We start from the raw sequence: 18,346 nt of genomic DNA, 5'->3' as shown, positions 1-18,346 counted from the left end.
GTGACTGAGAAATTTATGTTCTTATATACTGTATATACTGTATATATTTATGCGTGAAACTGTATGCGACATGTGGGGGGTACTGGGGGTGGCGCTGTTATGGGGGCTCTGTAGGTGGCGCTGTTATGGGGGCTCTGTAGGTGGCGCTGTTATGGGGGCTCTGTAGGTGGCAATGTTATGGGGGCTCTGTAGGTGGCGCTGTTATGGGGGCTCTGTAGGTGGCGCTGTTATGGGGGCTCTGTAGGTGGCAATGTTATGGGGGCTCTGTAGGTGGCGCTGTTATGGGGTCTCTGTAGGTGGCGCTGTTATGGGGGCTCTGTAGGTGGCGCTGTTATGGGGGCTCTGTAGGTGGCGCTGTTATGGGGGCTCTGTAGGTGGCAATGTTATGGGGGCTCTGTAGGTGGCGCTGTTATGGGGGCTCTGTAGGTGGCGCTGTTATGGGGGCTCTGTAGGTGGCAATGTTATGGGGGCTCTGTAGGTGGCAATGTTATGGGGGCGCTGTAGGTGGCAATGTTATGGGGGCGCTGTAGGTGGCAATGTTATGGGGGCTCTGTAGGTGGCGCTGTTATGGGGGCTCTGTAGGTGGCAATGTTATGGGGGCTCTGTAGGTGGCGCTGTTATGGGGGCTCTGTAGGTGGCAATGTTATGGGGGCGCTGTAGGTGGCGCTGTTATGGGGGCGCTGTAGGTGGCGCTGTTATGGGGGCGCTGTAGGTGGCGCTGTTATGGGGGCTCTGTAGGTGGCACTTTTGGGGGCTCTGTAGGTGGCACTTTTGGGGGCTCTGTAGGTGGCACTTTTGGGGGCTCTGTAGGTGGCACTTTTGGGGGCTCTGTAGGTGGCACTTATGGGGGCGCTGTAGGTGGCAATGTTATGGGGGCGCTGTAGGTGGCTCTGTAGGTGGCACTTATGGGGGCGCTGTAGGTGGCAATGTTATGGGGGCTCTGTAGGTGGCGCTGTTATGGGGGCTCTGTAGGTGGCAATGTTATGGGGGCTCTGTAGGTGGCGCTGTTATGGGGGCTCTGTAGGTGGCGCTGTTATGGGGGCTCTGTAGGTGGCAATGTTATGGGGTCTCTGTAGGTGGCGCTGTTATGGGGTCTCTGTAGGTGGCGCTGTTATGGGGGCTCTGTAGGTGGCACTTATGGGGGCTCTGTAGGTGGCACTTATGGGGGCGCTGTAGGTGGCACTTATGGGGGCGCTGTAGGTGGCAATGTTATGGGGGCTGTAGGTGGCACTTATGGGGGCTCTGTAGGTGGCGCTGTTATGGGGGCTGTGTAGCACTGATCAGTCAAAATGTGAAATATTTGTCTGTTAAGAAAATTTATTCTGAAGTTTCTTTCTGCGTCTCAGTGAATTTAGTTGTGGATTTGGTCAGGATTAATGATGTCCTCATTGGTGAGAAATCTAGGAGATACTCACCCATCATGTGATACCAGGGAGGCGTCAGATTGGCTCCAAATTTATTCTGCAGCCGGACAACAACCCCCAACATCCAGCCAATGTCATTAATAACGAGGAGTCCTGGGGGTGATGACACAGAGCCCTGATCTCGCATCATCCGTCTGTCTGGGATCACAGGAAGACACAAAGGATCCGCACAAGATCTGGGGTCAGTGATACAAGATGTTTGGAACAACCTCCTGCTGAGATCCTCCATAACCTGTGCACAAGTGATGAGAAGAAGTGAAGGAGATGATGAGTGGTCACCAGACACTGATGATGGAGGCGACGGGCGATCACTAGACACTGATGATGGAGGCGACGGGCGATCACTAGACACTGATGATGGAGGCGACGGGTGATCACTAGACACTGATGATGGAGGCGACGGGTGATCACTAGACACTGATGATGGAGGCGACGGGTGATCACTAGACACTGATGATGGAGGAGACGGGCGGTCACCAGACACTGATGATGGAGGCAACGAGCGGTCACCAGATACTGATGATGGAGGCAACGGGCGGTCACCAGATACTGATGATGGAGGCAACGGGCGGTCACCAGATACTGATGATGGAGGCGACGGGCGGTCACCAGATACTGATGATGGAGGCGACGAGCGGTCACCAGATACTGATGATGGAGGCGACGGGCGGTCACCAGATAACTGATGGAGGCGACGGGCGGTCACCAGATAACTGATGATGGAGGCGACGGGCGGTCACCAGATACTGATGATGGAGGCGACGAGCGGTCACCAGATACTGATGGAGGCGACGGGCGGTCACCAGATACTGATGATGGAGGCGACGAGCGGTCACCAGATACTGATGGAGGCGACGAGCGGTCACCAGATAACTGATGATGGAGGCGACGGGCGGTCACCAGATAACTGATGATGGAGGCGACGGGCGGTCACCAGATAACTGATGATGGAGGCGACGGGCGGTCACCAGATAACTGATGATGGAGGCGACGGGCGGTCACCAGAAACTGATGGAGGTGACGGGCGATCACTAGACACTGATGATGGAGGCGACGGGCGGTCACCAGACACTGATGATGGAGGCGACGAGCGGTCACCAGATACTGATGATGGAGGCGACGGGCGGTCACCAGATAACTGATGATGGAGGCGACGAGCGGTCACCAGATACTGATGGAGGCGACGGGCGGTCACCAGATACTGATGATGGAGGGGATGGGGGTCACCAGATACTGATGATGGAGGCGACGAGCGGTCACCAGATACTGATGATGGAGGCGACGAGCGGTCACCAGATACTGATGATGGAGGCGACGGGCGGTCACCAGATACTGATGATGGAGGCGACGAGCGGTCACCAGATACTGATGATGGAGGCGACGAGCGGTCACCAGATAACTGATGATGGAGGCGACGGGCGGTCACCAGATAACTGATGATGGAGGCGACGGGCGGTCACCAGATAACTGATGATGGAGGCGACGGGCGGTCACCAGATAGATGATGGAGGCGACGGGCGGTCACCAGATAACTGATGATGGAGGCGACGGGCGGTCACCAGATAGATGATGGAGGCGACGGGCGGTCACCAGATAACTGATGATGGAGGCGACGGGCGGTCACCAGATACTGATGATGGAGGTGACGGGCGGTCACCAGAAACTGATGATGGAGGCGACGGGCGATCACTAGACACTGATGATGGAGGCGACGGGCGGTCACCAGATACTGATGATGGAGGCGACGAGCGGTCACCAGATACTGATGATGGAGGCGAGGGGGGGTCACCGACTATTGATGGGATTTACGTTTCTCTTTTGTTCGCTTTGCATTTTGTTAATTGATACAAATAAACCATTATCAATTCTGTCTTTGGAAGGTTCTCACTCTGCAGCATTTTTTTTCCCACACCTGCCTAAAACTTTTGCACAGTACGGAATATTCTCAGGGTGCCCCGTAATCTGTACTGACAACCCTGCGCATTTATGTCATCTGCAGAAACATTACACGTGAGTGAAATATGAGCCGCAGAACAATGGCCGCAATATCAAAGGTTATAACTTACAAAAGCCGAAACCATACACCCGTGTTTGTCTCTACACCCTGCCGAAGCAGCTACGATACCATCTGCTCTCTCGCAGAACCCGGATCAATCTCTGCAGAGGGTAAAATAAAAAATAAGAGGAGCGGGGCACATTAATCACCCGGAGGTAATCAGGTACTTGTAGGAAACAGGGAATAATAACCGCAGGCAAACACAGCGACAGGTCTCGCCCAGTTCACTTCTTGGCAGGGGCGCAGCAGCGTGCGGGATACACCCCACAGCTATGAAAAAAAAGATATCACAAGGAAGATAATCCTCAAGACTGAGCAGAGGCGGCTTATTCCACCCCGGACGCCCGAGCAGCAGGTGACTCTCCCAACTTCCTTATTTCTTGCTCCTTTAAGACTTTGTATCAGAATCTATGTAACAAGTTACATTGTTGCGGCACTAATACAATGCCTGATACAGATGTAGCAGAGCTGAGCTCTGAGAGCTTGAACTCTCTATCTGTTTATTGTGATTGTCCTCTGCGTTAAGGTAAGGCAGTAGGTTTACCTGCAGTCCTATGTAAAATTGCAGATGACGCCTCTTGAGCCTAGGGGTCATTAACAAAATTGGCTCTGCTGCATCTTCCTATTTCTGCAGGTCGGGTTTTATGTAGTCTGCTGGAGTAGAGCTTCCTATTGTGCCGTCAGTATATTATTATAATATGCCAGATTGTTATATTAGATAAATATTTTTGTTGACATGTTTACATTTTTTTTTTTTCCGCTGCATTGTGGTAGATTTTGATCTACTATTGCTATTGCTCCGTTATCAACCATTGATTACATATTTTTAAAGGGGATTGTCCACTTCCCAGACAGTAGTCCCCCTTTAAAAAAAAAAAAAAAAAGTTTCCGCAATGTCGGTAGCGGCATACTTGACGACATGAGTGGAATTTTTTATATTACAAGGTGGACTACTTTAAAAATAAATGTGTTTTTTTTATTTTTTATTACTTAGTATAGACGCCGCCGTTCTCCTGAATCTTGAAATGTTTTCCCTTAGTTCCTGCTCCTCTCCGTTCCTGAGATATGGACCCTTATTTCCATTACATAAGTCCAGTCTAGTTAGCCAAGTGGGTGTGGTCATCTCTTCTCGTCTTGATGACCATGCCCAGTTGGTTAAAAAAAAAAAGACGACTTCTATACAGGGAATAAGGGGCCGTATCTTGACAATAGGAAGAAAAGAAAAACAGCGGCATTTACACCGGGTAAAAGTTTTATAGATTTTTCTTTTTTGCAAGTGACTGTTCTTCTGTAAACAAGTTTTTTTTTCTTTTTATTCACCTTGAGAATTGCAACAAGCTGATGCAAAAACTACAACTCCAAACATGCTGGGAGTTGTAGTTCCATAGCTGCAGACTACTGTCAGAATTGCACGATTTTCTCAGACCTGATTTGCTGTGATGTTGATTTTTCCTATATTACGTTCATCATACTGAATTGTGGGAGAATAACCAGGGCTATGTGTGCCAGGCCTGCCGGGACATGTGAGTGAGCATGGCAATACGTGCCTGTTTTTACTTGTATGTTTATCTAGGATACAGTAAGAAAAAATGCCTGTACTCCCATCCCCATGAATACAGACAATCTCCGCTAATTAGGATAGAAATCTAGTGCCGACTCATTTCTTATCTCTTTAGAGTGTTAGTTTATCTGATACAGAGCTCCAAATTCTCTGCATAGATATTAATGAAAGCCTGGCTGTCTGCAGTCACCACTAGAGGGAGCTCTCTGAATACAGACTTGTCATAGAGCTCAATGTATAATCAGATTATAGTGAGCTCCCTCTAGTGGTGACTGCAGGAAGACAGTTGAAAAATGTAATGACTCTGAATGGATTTAAAAGTGACAAGATGTCAAAATTGCACTTTCTCCATGTGAATTGATCAGCACCTGCAAGCGTATAGTGTGTGCTTACCTGGAGCTAAACAAGTGAGATGAGTTTTTCTTCAGCTCCTGCATTTTGTAAGGGCAGCAACCAAAATGACGACGCTTAGTATAATGAAGTGAACTTTGTCATCTCAGTCAAATATTTGAAAAATTGGGCACCGCCATGGGTACGGCAACTATAGGAACCAATTCTTACACTACTTCAGCTATGTAAAAAAAAAAAGCTAAGGATAGTGGGAAGTGTGTCAAATTAAGTGCCATGCAGAGTGTAGCAGCCAATGACAAACTCCTTTATACTGCTGCGCTGTGCAGAGGCAGCAAGAGACTGAGATGATACAAGAATAGCATGTAATGAATTATGGTAAGTCAGTATTGATATTGAATCAACTGCACATAGATCCAAAAATATCTTCATTCATCAGAAGAACTGATTTTATATTCTTGCACTTTTTCTAACTGTTAGGGTGAGATACTGTTTTTGAGTTAAGGCCCTTTTACATTTAGCGATGCACCAGCGATCCGACGAGCGATCCGACCCGGTCAGGATCGCTGGTGCATCGCTAAATGATCGCTAGTGAGCTTTCATACAGAAAGATCTCACAGCGATGCAGCAGCGACGCAGCGCACGATACTCACCTTTCACACACAGCGATCCTGCGTCCTCCCGCCCGCCTCCACGCGTCGCTGGACGTCACAGCAGGAAGTCTCAGCAGGAAGCGCCCGACGAGAAATGGAGCCGGACATTCTCGCGCGATCAGCGATGAGCAGCGGGGGAGCCGGTCGTTGGTAAGTATCACACATAGCGATATCGCTAGCAATATCGCTATAAAGTCACAAAACCAGTGACGTTTTAGCGATATTGCTAGCGATATTGCTTAGTGTAAAACCCCCTTTAGGCTTGGGTTTAGATATGGGGCTAGGGTTAGGCTTAGTGCTAGAATTATGTATGGTATTAGGGCTAGGATAAGGCTTAAAGCTATAGTTAGATTTAGAGCTAGGGTTAGGTTTAGGATTAGGCTTTAGGTTATGGATAGGATGAGGGTAATACAATTGTTACATAAAAAAATAAAAACAACTTTTTATTTTAAAAATTTTAGTGAAAAACAAAACTAGGAGGTCAAAGCGTAAACTATAATTACATCAGTATTTTTCTGAAATTACAATACATGCACTTGAGGGGAAAGGTATTCGATAATGGACACAGGTTAGGGGGTGCAAATTAATTGGCAACCCACCCTGAGTCACATCAAGGGAGACTCGCTTATTGCTGACCACAGGGGGCGCTCGATGGAGGAAAGAAATTCACAACCTGACAACCATTTTCCTGAGTCAGAAATGTGCACAGCGTAATTGTCACTTTCTCCAAGGAGCGGGACTTGCATACATTATACAGCAGAGGGCGACAATGAGCGCAGGCCCACTGTAAAGAGGATGGGAGATTTTTTTTTCTCAGTCTCAGGGCATGATGGGAGTGATAGTTTTTCCTACTCTGTCACCATTAGTTCACATGCAGTGATATAAAAAGCAAATATTATAAAAGTAATGTTTATTCCTCAAATGGGGCATGATACACCATTGCAAAAGTTTGCACACCTCAAGTCTAAGCTTTAAAATTATACTAGCTCTCATGCATCTGAATTGGATTTGGGCTGAGGGATGCGGGTCACAGGTCAGTCACACAGTAAGCAAACTGTGATCAGGCTTCATTTATTCTTTTCAATAGAAATGGCAATCCTTTGGAGGACAATTCACCCATCAGCCCCCGGCGGGGTGGGCATGTCGCCGAAATGTACAATGGAGGGCTTAAGATAAAGGGGATATTTTTAATTAGCTGTGTGGTAAACCCCAATTCTAGTTATTCAATAGACTGACTTAAAGGGGTGCAGAGGCTATAATTGTATCCCGTCCTGGATATTACTGGACCAAGTGCCCCCAAGCCACCCCTGCTTCCCAAATGGGTCAAAATTAGCCTCATGGCATCAGCTGTGGCACATAATTTATAGTAGGGCATCACTGTTTTCCGTTACTTTTCTCATAATATAAAGTGCTATGTATATGAATTAATACTGCCAAACAATGTGCCTAAGATATGGCTCCATGGAGAGTTCACATACTACTGCCATATAATGACATCATAACTCCTCCGCATATCGCCCACACAATGATCCTATTCACTGCTTAAATAAAACTGCCATACAGGGTCCAAATAACACTGAAGTACTGTGCATAAATCATACTACCATATACAGTGGCATGTAAAAGTTTGGGCACCCCTGGTCAAAATTACTGTTATTGTGAACAGTTGAAGATGAAATGATCTCTAAAAGGCCTAAAGTTAAAGATGACACATTTCCTTTGTATTTTAGGCAAATATACTGTATATATAGTCATTTTTTACATTTTAAAAATTACAAAAAGCAAAATGGGTTTATGCAAAAGTTTAGGCACCCTTCGAGACTTGTGTGCTCTGTTAACTTTGACCAAAGTTTCATAACTTAATTAGCCGGTTAGGGTCATGGTTTGTTCACTATCATCATTAGGAAAGGCCAGGTGATGAAAATTTTCCAGCTTTATAAAAACCCGGCCTCCTCTAACCTTGTGCCGAAAAACAGACACCATGGGTTCTTCTAAGCAGCTGCCGAGCACTCTGAAAATGATGAAGGCCCACAAAGCAGAAGAAGGTTGTAAGAAGATAGCAAAGCGTTTTCAATTTGCCCTTTCCTCAGTTCGAAATGTAATTAAGAAATGGAAGTTACCAGGAACAATGGAGGTCAAGATAAGGTCTAGAAGACCATGCAAAATTTCAGTGAGAGCTGCTCGTAAGATTGCTAGAGAGGTAAATCAGAACCCCGTTTGACTGCAAAAGACCTTCAGAAAGATTTAGGGGACTCTGGAGTTGTGGTTCATTGTTCTACTGTTCAAAGACACCTGGACAAATATGGTCTTCAAGGAAGAGTCATCAGAAGAAAACCTCTCCTGCGCCCTCACAAAAAAATTCAGTCAGAAGACTACAAAAGAACAGCTAAACAATCCTGATGCATTTTGGAAACAAGTCCTGCGGACCGACGAGGTTAAAATAGAACTCTGCCTACAGTAATTAAAGGTATATGCGGAGAAAAAGGACACAAAATTTCAGGAAAAGAACACCTCGCCAACCATTAAGCATGGGGGTGGATCAATCAAGCTTTGGGGTTGTGGTGCATCCAATGGCACGGGGAACTTTTCACAGGTAGAGGGAAGAATGTTATATTTGCATCAACAAATTCTTGATGCAAATATAACACCATCTATAAAAAAAAAAAAAAAAAAAAAAAGCTGAAGGTGAGAAGAGGTAGAGGATGGCTTCTACAATTAGATAATGATTGTAAACATATGTCAATATCTGCAACAGACAACTTCAAAAGGCACAAGCTGAAGGTTTTATAATGGCCCTCACTGTCCCCTGAACATCATTGAAAATCTGTAGCTAGACCTCAAAATAGCAGAGAATGGAAGACGACCCAGGAATCTCACAGAACTGGAGGAATTCTCCAAGGAAGAATGGATGAAAATCCCTCAAACAAGAATTGAAAGACGCTTGTCTGGCTGCAAAAAGTGTTTACTATCAATTGAAATGCCCAAATAAAATTCCCATACAATGTCCAAATAAAATCATAATACAGTACCTAAATATTCCATGTAGTGCCCTCATAACATTTTTGTATAACAACATCACAATATTCTATTTAATGGCACAATCAAAAGCCCCGTAGTGTCCAACTAATACCACAAAACAATTCCTAAATAAAAATTTTCACATGGTGCCTTCATAGAACTCTCATATATTAATATCACAGTTATTCTATTTAATACCCAAATAAAGCTGTCATGGTGTAACTTCAATTCATTGACTAATACTACAATATAGTGTGCACATAATAGAGCATAAAGTATTCAACCCAAATAATATGACCATTTAGATCAATGCGAAGTAGTAGATAGAAAACTGTATAGTTGTTATGTAACACAACTCTATTATATGATAATTCCTGGGCCTGCTTTTGAATGTGATTGGTTTCCATAGCTGGTCCTTATTTTGTTTCATTAATAGGGGTCTACATTTCATTTATATGGTAATGTGACTTAATTTGACCCACTGACCAGTATCTTCAGCTTCTTTCTATAACAGAAGTGGTGTAAGAATCAACTCCTGCAGTTGTCATACCCATGGCGGTGCCCAATTTCTTAAATGTTCAATACACCTGTAATTGTCGCTTAAATCCAGCAACACCTAGTAAAGCATAATTTTGTAACTCTGTATCACATTAAAATACTACCATATAGAGCCCTCATAGTAGTTCTATATATTAACCAAACAATCATGCTATTCAGGAGTCAATAATTCTATCATATCATGTCTTCTTAACTCATGTATTTATTTTATAAATATGATTTCAACACACAGCTGACCTCTTCTTTTCATAGCAGAAGAGGTGTAAGAAAGTGATTCTGTAGTTACCGTACCCATGGCAGTGCCCCTTCTCTAAATGCTGAATACATCTAGCTAATAGATTTAATACTGCTGTTGCCACCAAATAACTCTACTAGCACCTAGTAAGGCATTATTTTACTGTAACCCGGCTGAAGAAGTCCTTTAGACACTACAAAAGTCTTTTTTGTCTTTTGTTTTTTTTTTCCCCAGACACTTTTAGAACCCTACTAATTATTTGCCTCAAGGTAAGACAAATTGTTTGACATTAGTTCTCTTACTGGGGTCAAATGTTGCAATAGGATCAGCCGGGCTTTTGTCTTTAAGAAAATATTATCCCACTGAGGCTCCTTCAAGGATTATGTCAACAGGAAATGTGAAATAAAGTTGGTGTTCCTGTTTAGAAAACCGATACTGTCATACAAAAATGTATCTACAGGCAAAAAAATAAAAAATAAGCAAATCTGACTTTAGACACTCCCCAGACTTTTTTTTTCTGATATGTTCTGATATGAGGTAATTTCGCTTTCTATTTTCTTGGCCTTGTATTGATTAATACACAGACAGATAAAAAGGGAACAAATGCCCAAGAGCCTCCACCATTTACGGTCAGAATATTATTCTGTGATCCGCAGAAACAATACGGTACTTGTTATACACATTAATATTTGTGACACAAGAGATTATTTTAAACTGTAATTTTACAAAATTTATGTTCTGTTTTCTTTTATTAAAAATGTATTAATTGCTAAAAAATACTTCATATGATAGCGGAGTTATGTGGGCACTATATAACAGTATTATTTAGTATTGTCTGACAGTGATATATTTACTATATGGCACAATAAAATAAGGAATGTACAACAATCATTTTAGCATTATATGTTAATTCTAAGCCACTATTACTTGGACATTGTTTGGTAATTATGAAATACCTTATGGCAGTACTTTCAGCACTCTGTGGGGCTATTATTTGGACACTGGTGCTATTACTTGAGCACTACAATGCAATTATTAGGCAATTTATGGCACAGCTTATTGGACACTGATACAACAATTTGAGCACTCGTGGTAATTACTAGGCACCTTATGTGATTAATATTTGCTATTTATGGCACTATTATTTACACACTATATGAAAACACTATACGAACACTCTATGGTACTCATACAGCTATTTATGGCACTATTATTAGGGTAATATGTTGTGAATTCTCTTTCTGGCCTACCTCTGGTTACTGGTGAAGGTAGTGGAGATGGTTACATTGACAGAGGGGTCGTGAGTTCTCTTTCCGGGCTCCCTCTGGTGGTTACAGGAGGTAATGGAGCTGATCTAATTAAGAGGCCTGCCACCTGATAATGAGGAGGATGACTGGAGATCTGAGTTTCTGACTGGATTTAAGACAGCCGACTCCCTCTATCCCTGCTGGTGATTTTTTCCTGGCTCCTGAGGTGTTAGTTTCCAGTTCAGTCCCTGCATGCTCAAGCTAAGTGTTCTTTTGCTATTGTTCACATTTGATTTGGTTTTGTCTATTCATTTTTGTGTGGTCAGCCAGCCCCGGCTGGGGCTGTGCTGAATTTCCATCCTTATGTTATTGTTTGTGCCAGTTTGTTTTTGTCCCTTATTAGATTGGCCTCTCTTTGCTCTGCTTTCAGAATATACCAGAGTGCTGATATAGTGGGCGAAGTCTAGTGACTTCAGGGTTTTTTCTATCAGACGTTTTGGGTGTTTTTTGCGTGCTTGCAGACAGTCTTTCCTTTCCTGTCTAGTTAGTTTGGGCCCCATCATTTGCTCAGTCTTTTTCCTGCATTTGGTTTTCATCTTGTCTCACCGACAATATATGTTTGGGGGCTGTTTATTCCTTTGGGGTCTGCTCTGGGGCAGTTTAGATTTCCCCTTTTCTTGCTTTAGGCTTATTTAGTTCTCCGGCTGTGTCGAGGCATCTAGGATCATCGTAGGTACGCTCCACGGCTCCTGGTAGTTGTGTGGATAGGATCAGGGGTCTGCAATCCGCTTAGTTACCAACCTCTCTGGTTTTCTGTGGCTTAGCTTGGTTTTGTTTTCCTGCTCGGTGACCCAATCATAACAGTAATGTATATTAATCATTAGGTGATCATTAGGTGATTTGATGGCACTGCTTTTTGGCCATTGCATGGTACTATAATTTAAGCACTGCATGCTTGTTATAGCACCTTATAGCACTATTATTTGGGCACCATGTAGGAATTAGTAGGCCATTTATGGCACTGATTTTTGGGTGCTGCATGGTACTATCATTTTAGCTCTCTGGTAATTATTAGGAACCTTATAGCACTAATATATGGTAGCTGTATGTTAATTATTATTAGGCAATTTATGACATTTATGATTACTTTCACTGTTTGGTACTATTATGTGAAGTGTATGGCAATTTTTAGGCACCTTATAGCATTATTATGTGGCCACTGCATGGTAGTATTATGTAAGAACTTGGTTGCCTTATTTGGGCACTGTATAGTGCTGCACAATTATAACTATTTCTTACCTTTAATAGCACATTTCGGGGGCGCCCACTCAGAATTTGACCAGGGACCACCACAAATCTTGCCCCGATCCTGCGCCTGATCTTTCCATATTCTGTCCCCTCCCCCAATGGTAATACGACATAGCTGCCTCCAGCGTCTGTTCTGCCCAATAGTCGTCACCGTTCAGATCTGCATCAGGACAATATAGAATATGCCCAGAACTCAGCAATTATCACAGCAAATTACAAGGTGTCCTGTAACCTCTGGTTTGGCTTCACTTCTCATCTCCTGGAGGGGCACATCACGCTCCCCATTAATTAGCTGCTCTGCCAGACGGTGACGTGGGCTTGTTGTTGGTGTTTCCTCTTCTATTCAGGCACCAATTTGTGCACAATAGTCAATTAAACATGGGACTGTGCTGTGCCCGGCCAACTGTGCCACCCTAGAAAGGCGACATCTGCTACAAGGGGGGATGGTTAGAATGAAAAGGGGCAATAATAATATAATGCGGTCAATTATGGCTCTATATTATCATAACTCTCAATTGTGGTTGTCGCTGACTAATTTTTTGGAGTCACCCAGTATGAAGGTGAATAGAAAACTATTGTCAGAAAACCTTGGCTGCTTTCTTCCAAACACAGAGCCACCGTTGTGTACAGGTTGCATGTGGTATTGCAGCTTAGGCCTGTTTCACACTTCCGTTTTTTCAAATCCGTCAAAATCCGTTGTTTTCCGTAAAAAAACGGATCCGCCATTTTTTGCAGGATCCGTTTTTTTTGTCCCATAGACTTCCATTACGGTTACCGCGGATCCGTCAAAAAAACGGATCCGTTTTTTAAAAAAAGGATCCGTTGGCATCCGTTTCCGTCAAAAAAACGGAAACGGATCCGTTTGGCGGACACAAAAACGGAAGTGTGAAACAGGCCTTAGTGCCATTAATTTCAATGGAACTGACCTGTAATACCAGGCATGGACAGATGTGGCACTGTTTCCGAAAGATTTTAGACATGTTAATCATTTACAGTGGTGTGTAAAAGTTTTGGCACCCCAGGTCAAAATTACTGTTTATTGTGCACAGTTAAGCAAGTTGAAGATTAAATGACCTCTAAAAAGCCAAACGTTACAGATGATACATTGCCTTTGTTATATATTTTCCCCTTTTCCCTGTAAAGCGCCATGGAATAAATGGCGCTATTTGAATGTATAATAATAATATATAATGTCACTTTTTACATTTGAAAAATTACAAAAAGGAAAGTGGGCCAATGCAAAAGTTTGGGCACCCTTGAAGATTTGTGTACCCAGATAACTTTGACCAAGGTTTCAGACCTTAATTAGCCTGTTAGGGTTATGGCTCATTCACGGTCATCAGTAGGAAAGGCCAGGTGATGCAAATTTCACAGCTTCCTCTAACCTTTTGCCAAAAAACAGCAGCCGTGGGTTCTTCCAAGCAGCTGCCTAGGACTCGGAAAATGAAAATGGTGGAGGCTCACAAAGCAGGAGAAAGCTACAAGAAGATAGGAAATTGAATTTCAGGAAAAGAACATCTCACCAACCATTAAGCATGGTGGTGGATCAGTTTTGCTTTAAGATTGTGTTGCAGCCAGTGGAACAAGGAACATTTCATGAGTAGAGGGAAGCATGGATTCAGTGAAATTTCTACAAATTCTTGATGCAAACATAACACCATCTGCAAGAAAGCTGAAGGTGAAAAGAGGAAGAGGATGGCTTCTACAAATGGGATAATGATCCTAAACACCCATCACAATCCACAATAGACGACCTCAAAAGGCGCAAGATGGTTTTACAATGGCCCTCACAGTCCCCTGATCTGAGCATCACTGAAAATCTGTGGCAAGACTTCAAAATAGCTTGGGATGGAAGACGACCCAGGAATCTCACAGAACTGGAAGAATTCTCCGAGGAAGAATTGATGAAAATCCCTCACACAAGAATTAAGACTCTTGTCTGGCTACAGAAAGCATTTACAAGCTGAAAGGGGGCGCTACTAGGTACTAACTATGCAGGGTGCCCAAACTTTTACATTGGCCCAAATTCCTTTTTGCAGCTTTTAAAATGTAAAAAAAAGTCAGGTTTTTTTGTAATCTACAAAGGAAATGTCATGTGTAACTTTAGGCCTTTTAGAGATCATTTCATCTTCAACTTGCTAAACTGTTCACAATAACTGTAATTTTGACTAGGGGTGCCCAAATTTTTACATGCCAATGTAAGATTGTAGCTGATCAGAATGAAAAACGATTTTATCACATTTTTTTAGCAGCCTAACAAATACTGTCCGGTGTACTGACTTTATAGGGGGTCACTCCGGGAATCGTCTGTACCACTCTGACGCTCCCGCACAGTTGTGTAACCAGTTTTACTTAAAAGGGCAGAACACCTGCCTCCATCCTACTACAGCCCAAAACCCTCCCATTAGTCCATCCAGACAATCCAGGAGGGGGCGCTATTTGGGCCACATGATGCTGTTATGTGCCGATCAAGCGAGGCTTGGTCAACACTGTGGCAGGAGACTGACGACCGATGACGCTACTGCGCTGACATGGTCACCTGATTGCTGGAGGAAAAAGTGCAGAGGATTATCAAGTCAGTAGACTACACAGTGCTAGAAAAGTGGAGATTTTAAGTAGAAGACCTGTCACTTGCCATGATGATGTCAATTTGTGTAAATGCCGCTGTTCTCCTGAGTCCGGCGATGTTTTTCTTTTATTCCTGCGCCTCTCCCTTCCTGAGATATGGCCTCCTTCCCTGTATATAAATCTTTAGCCAAGTGGGTGTCATCCTCGAGAACACACCCCCAGAGAAAATGTATGACCACGCCCATGCTTAAAGGGCCAGATCTATATACAAGGAAGAGGTGGTCTTATCTGCGGAATGGGAAGGTGCAGGAGGAAAAAAACAACATCGCCGGATTCAGGAGAACAGCGGCATTTACGCCAGGTAAAACAATTACATATTTATGTGAGTGACAGGTCCTCTTTAAATTCAGATGTAGTGATGCTCTGTTACATCTTCGACCTCAAAGAAATGACCCAGCTTGAGTTTCCCATTGGGATGATCCATTCGGGACCCCTTCATCCTCCCAGACTGGATTCACTTTAATGGAGCTGAGCTGCAATACCATACACAACCTTTGGACAAAGGTGGCGCTGTTTTAAAACGACGACAGCCATGTTTTTTTTTACCAATCCCCTATAAGACTCTGTACCCTGGTTCATTGCCAGAAGTTTATATGTTTATAACGAGGCAATGAATATATTTGCAGCTTGTTGATGAAGCGGCTGCCAGTCCAGTAAAACTTTGCAGTTGCAGAGATGGACGGGGGGGGGGGGGCTCCGTACGGTCCCGAATAAAAAGCGATGGAGAGTGCAGGCTTAGTGTATGACCCACGGAGCAGAAAAAAATCAGTCTCTGCATTCCTGTAGCTTGGAAACCATGTGCTCCCCTTTCAGCCCCGCGCTCACCAGTGACAGTACCAATTTGAATAAGAATCGCTCCATTTAGGATCAGGGCCGGAGGGAGGGAGCGCTGCCGTCAGTCCTGCTCGCTCGTCGCACTATTGCTTGTTTGTTTTCACATTGCTAGTGTTCTCACGCTGTAAGTTGGTATAACACCCCCCCCCCCCATGCATCATTGGGGGGCCGGACCCTCTCCCACAGATAGGACACCGAATTTGGCTTCTTTAAATTTGCGGCGAGTTGTCGAAGAGACAAGTGTCCGTGACGTCAACTTAAAGGTAACCGACTTTATCTAGAAGTAGAAGGAGATGTTAGAATGAAGGATGAGAAAACTGCGGAGTGTCTGGAAGGGAGGACGAAGAAATCAGCAAGACTCATTCAGACTCCTTGGAGAGGTCTAGAACTTATCAAAGGGGAAGCGCCAGAAATAATAAGGGGCAGGAGAACTAGATAGAAGAGAGATAATAGATAATGGATGGATAGATAGATAATAGTTAGATGATAGATAGATGATAGCTAATAGATAGATGGATAATAGATGATAGATAATGGATGGATAGATAGATGATAGATAGACAATAGGTGATAGATGATATATAACAGATATATAGATGATAGATGGATAATAGATAGATGATAAACAATAGGTGATAGATGATATATAGATAGATGATGGATAATAGATGATAGATAATTGATAGGTGATAGATAAAAGACAGATGATATATAGATGATAAATAGAGAATAGATGATAGATAATAGATCTATAGATAGGTAATAGATGGATAGATAGATAACAGTGTATTTTGTATATATTTTTGTATATATTGCATGATAAGTAAAAATATATCAATGAAAACAAGATAAGAGCTATAATACATAGATATTAGATAAATATCAGATGATAGATTCATTAGCCCAATTATCTAAATATTTATCTATCATGTATTTGTCCATCTCGTATCAAAATATCATTTTGTACATAAATTCTAGTTTCCTTTTATATACAACTTATCATTTAATTACATTTCTGTTCTTTTTGGTTTCACATCTAATGAACATTTCTGTGAGAATCTCCAGATGGTGATAGTATACAGTAATATATTAGGAAGGTTTATTTTCTGGCTAATAAGTCTTCTTTTGGATCAGATATAGAGATGTTTGTGTAATTTTATGTTGCTAAAATTAGTGAAAAATATTTGTTTTTGCTGAAATGAAAAACATTTTGGGATTTCACTAAAACAAGTATATATAATATATATATAATGTCTATGTTTGGTCTTTATGGATTAAAGTGAGCCGTGAATGGGAATATCTGCCCCTAACCCAATCACCATGTCCATATTTTTTTCCTTTCGGTTGTCTTGTGGACCACGCAAGAACTGGCTCAAGTCCTAAATTTCACTGTCAGACCACAGCCGCTCTCTTAGCCGCAGATGATGAAACCTTAAGAATTAGCTTGGGTCCACAAATAAAACTGAGGAAAATAAGTTTCCCCAATGGGAAAATAAAAAATAAAAAAAATAATAAAAGTAGTTTAAAAAATGCGAAAATGTAATAAAAAAAAGTAAAAAAAAAAATTGGGAAAATAAAATATTTAAAGAAAAAAAAAAATCAGGAAAAAATAGTGTTTTAAAAAAATTAAACACTTTCAAACAATGGGAAAGTAAAAAAGTTGTAAAAATCCCCAAAATTGGAAAAATAAAATGTGCTTTTTTTAAAAAAAAACAGATTAATTTGGGAAAGTAAAAAAAAAAAAGTTTTAAAAATCCATAAATTTGATAAAGTAAAAAAAAATAAAATTGGGAAAGTAAAAAGTTTAAAAATCCCAAAATTGGGAAATGAAAATATTTAAAAAAAAAAACCCCAAAAAACTAAAGTCTTGCAAATTTTTGAAGTTTTTAAAGTAATAAAATATCTAAAATACTAAAACAGAAAAGTTTGTACATGATTTTGAGAAAAGTGAAACTCTTGATCCTGACAGATCGCTGGATATTATATTAACCCTTAATGGTGGTGAAATATGGACCTTTTGTTATGTTAGAAGTCCTGTCGGGAATGACCGGGTCGGTAAGTCTGGACCACGACACCATAATGAGTGATGAGCTCCTGAGTGGCCCATGCCCTGCTGGGAGGGAGGACCCTGACAATGAGGGGCAGGGGCCGCTTACTGCGTGTGGCAAATCTCATTCATTCACCCCGTTTGATGGCTTCACTCTGCAGAGCGCTTAGCTTGATATTTCATAGCCCTTCCATGGTGTCTGTTTTGGCCCTGGGGATTCATGGGCAGATTTTCTTTTATTGGGAGGGGGTCTACACTGATTTTCATTACAGTGGGCATTACTGAGCCACTTTGGGGGGCTTTTGTTGGCAAAAATAAGTCCCAAGCTTTGTGCCCTCTTTACTGTACTCGATACATAATCTCTACGTTGAAGGATCTAAAGTAAAAAGTGAACCAACTTTGATTTCAAATTTTCAAACAATGTGTCTC

The 18,346-nt window shown here is 42.6% G+C and overlaps 1 protein-coding gene across 4 annotated transcripts in view; it reads left to right on the top strand.

The window, feature by feature from the left end:
- The first annotated feature begins 3,542 nt into the window (after positions 1 to 3,542).
- The window catches only part of LOC141084729 (laminin subunit beta-1-like), a 69,772-nt gene continuing 54,968 nt past the window's right edge, over positions 3,543 to 18,346 (top strand). The window contains exon 1 of one of the 4 annotated variants that reach the window (XM_073569602.1): positions 3,543 to 3,835. The gene's annotated coding sequence lies outside the window, so the exon portion shown is untranslated. Of the gene's footprint in view, positions 3,836 to 3,983; positions 4,007 to 10,101; positions 10,123 to 15,970; positions 16,134 to 18,346 lie in introns of those variants that run through there. The other 3 variants (XM_073569605.1, XM_073569604.1, XM_073569603.1) reach the window with 3 other exon arrangements.

The sequence above is a fragment of the Dendrobates tinctorius genome, unplaced genomic scaffold (genome assembly GCF_039654945.1).
Source record: "Dendrobates tinctorius isolate UK_male_01 unplaced genomic scaffold, ASM3965494v1 ptg000027l, whole genome shotgun sequence".
In the NCBI taxonomy this organism is placed as follows: Eukaryota; Metazoa; Chordata; class Amphibia; order Anura; family Dendrobatidae; genus Dendrobates; species Dendrobates tinctorius.
This window is presented reverse-complemented; position numbering and strand designations above follow the sequence as displayed.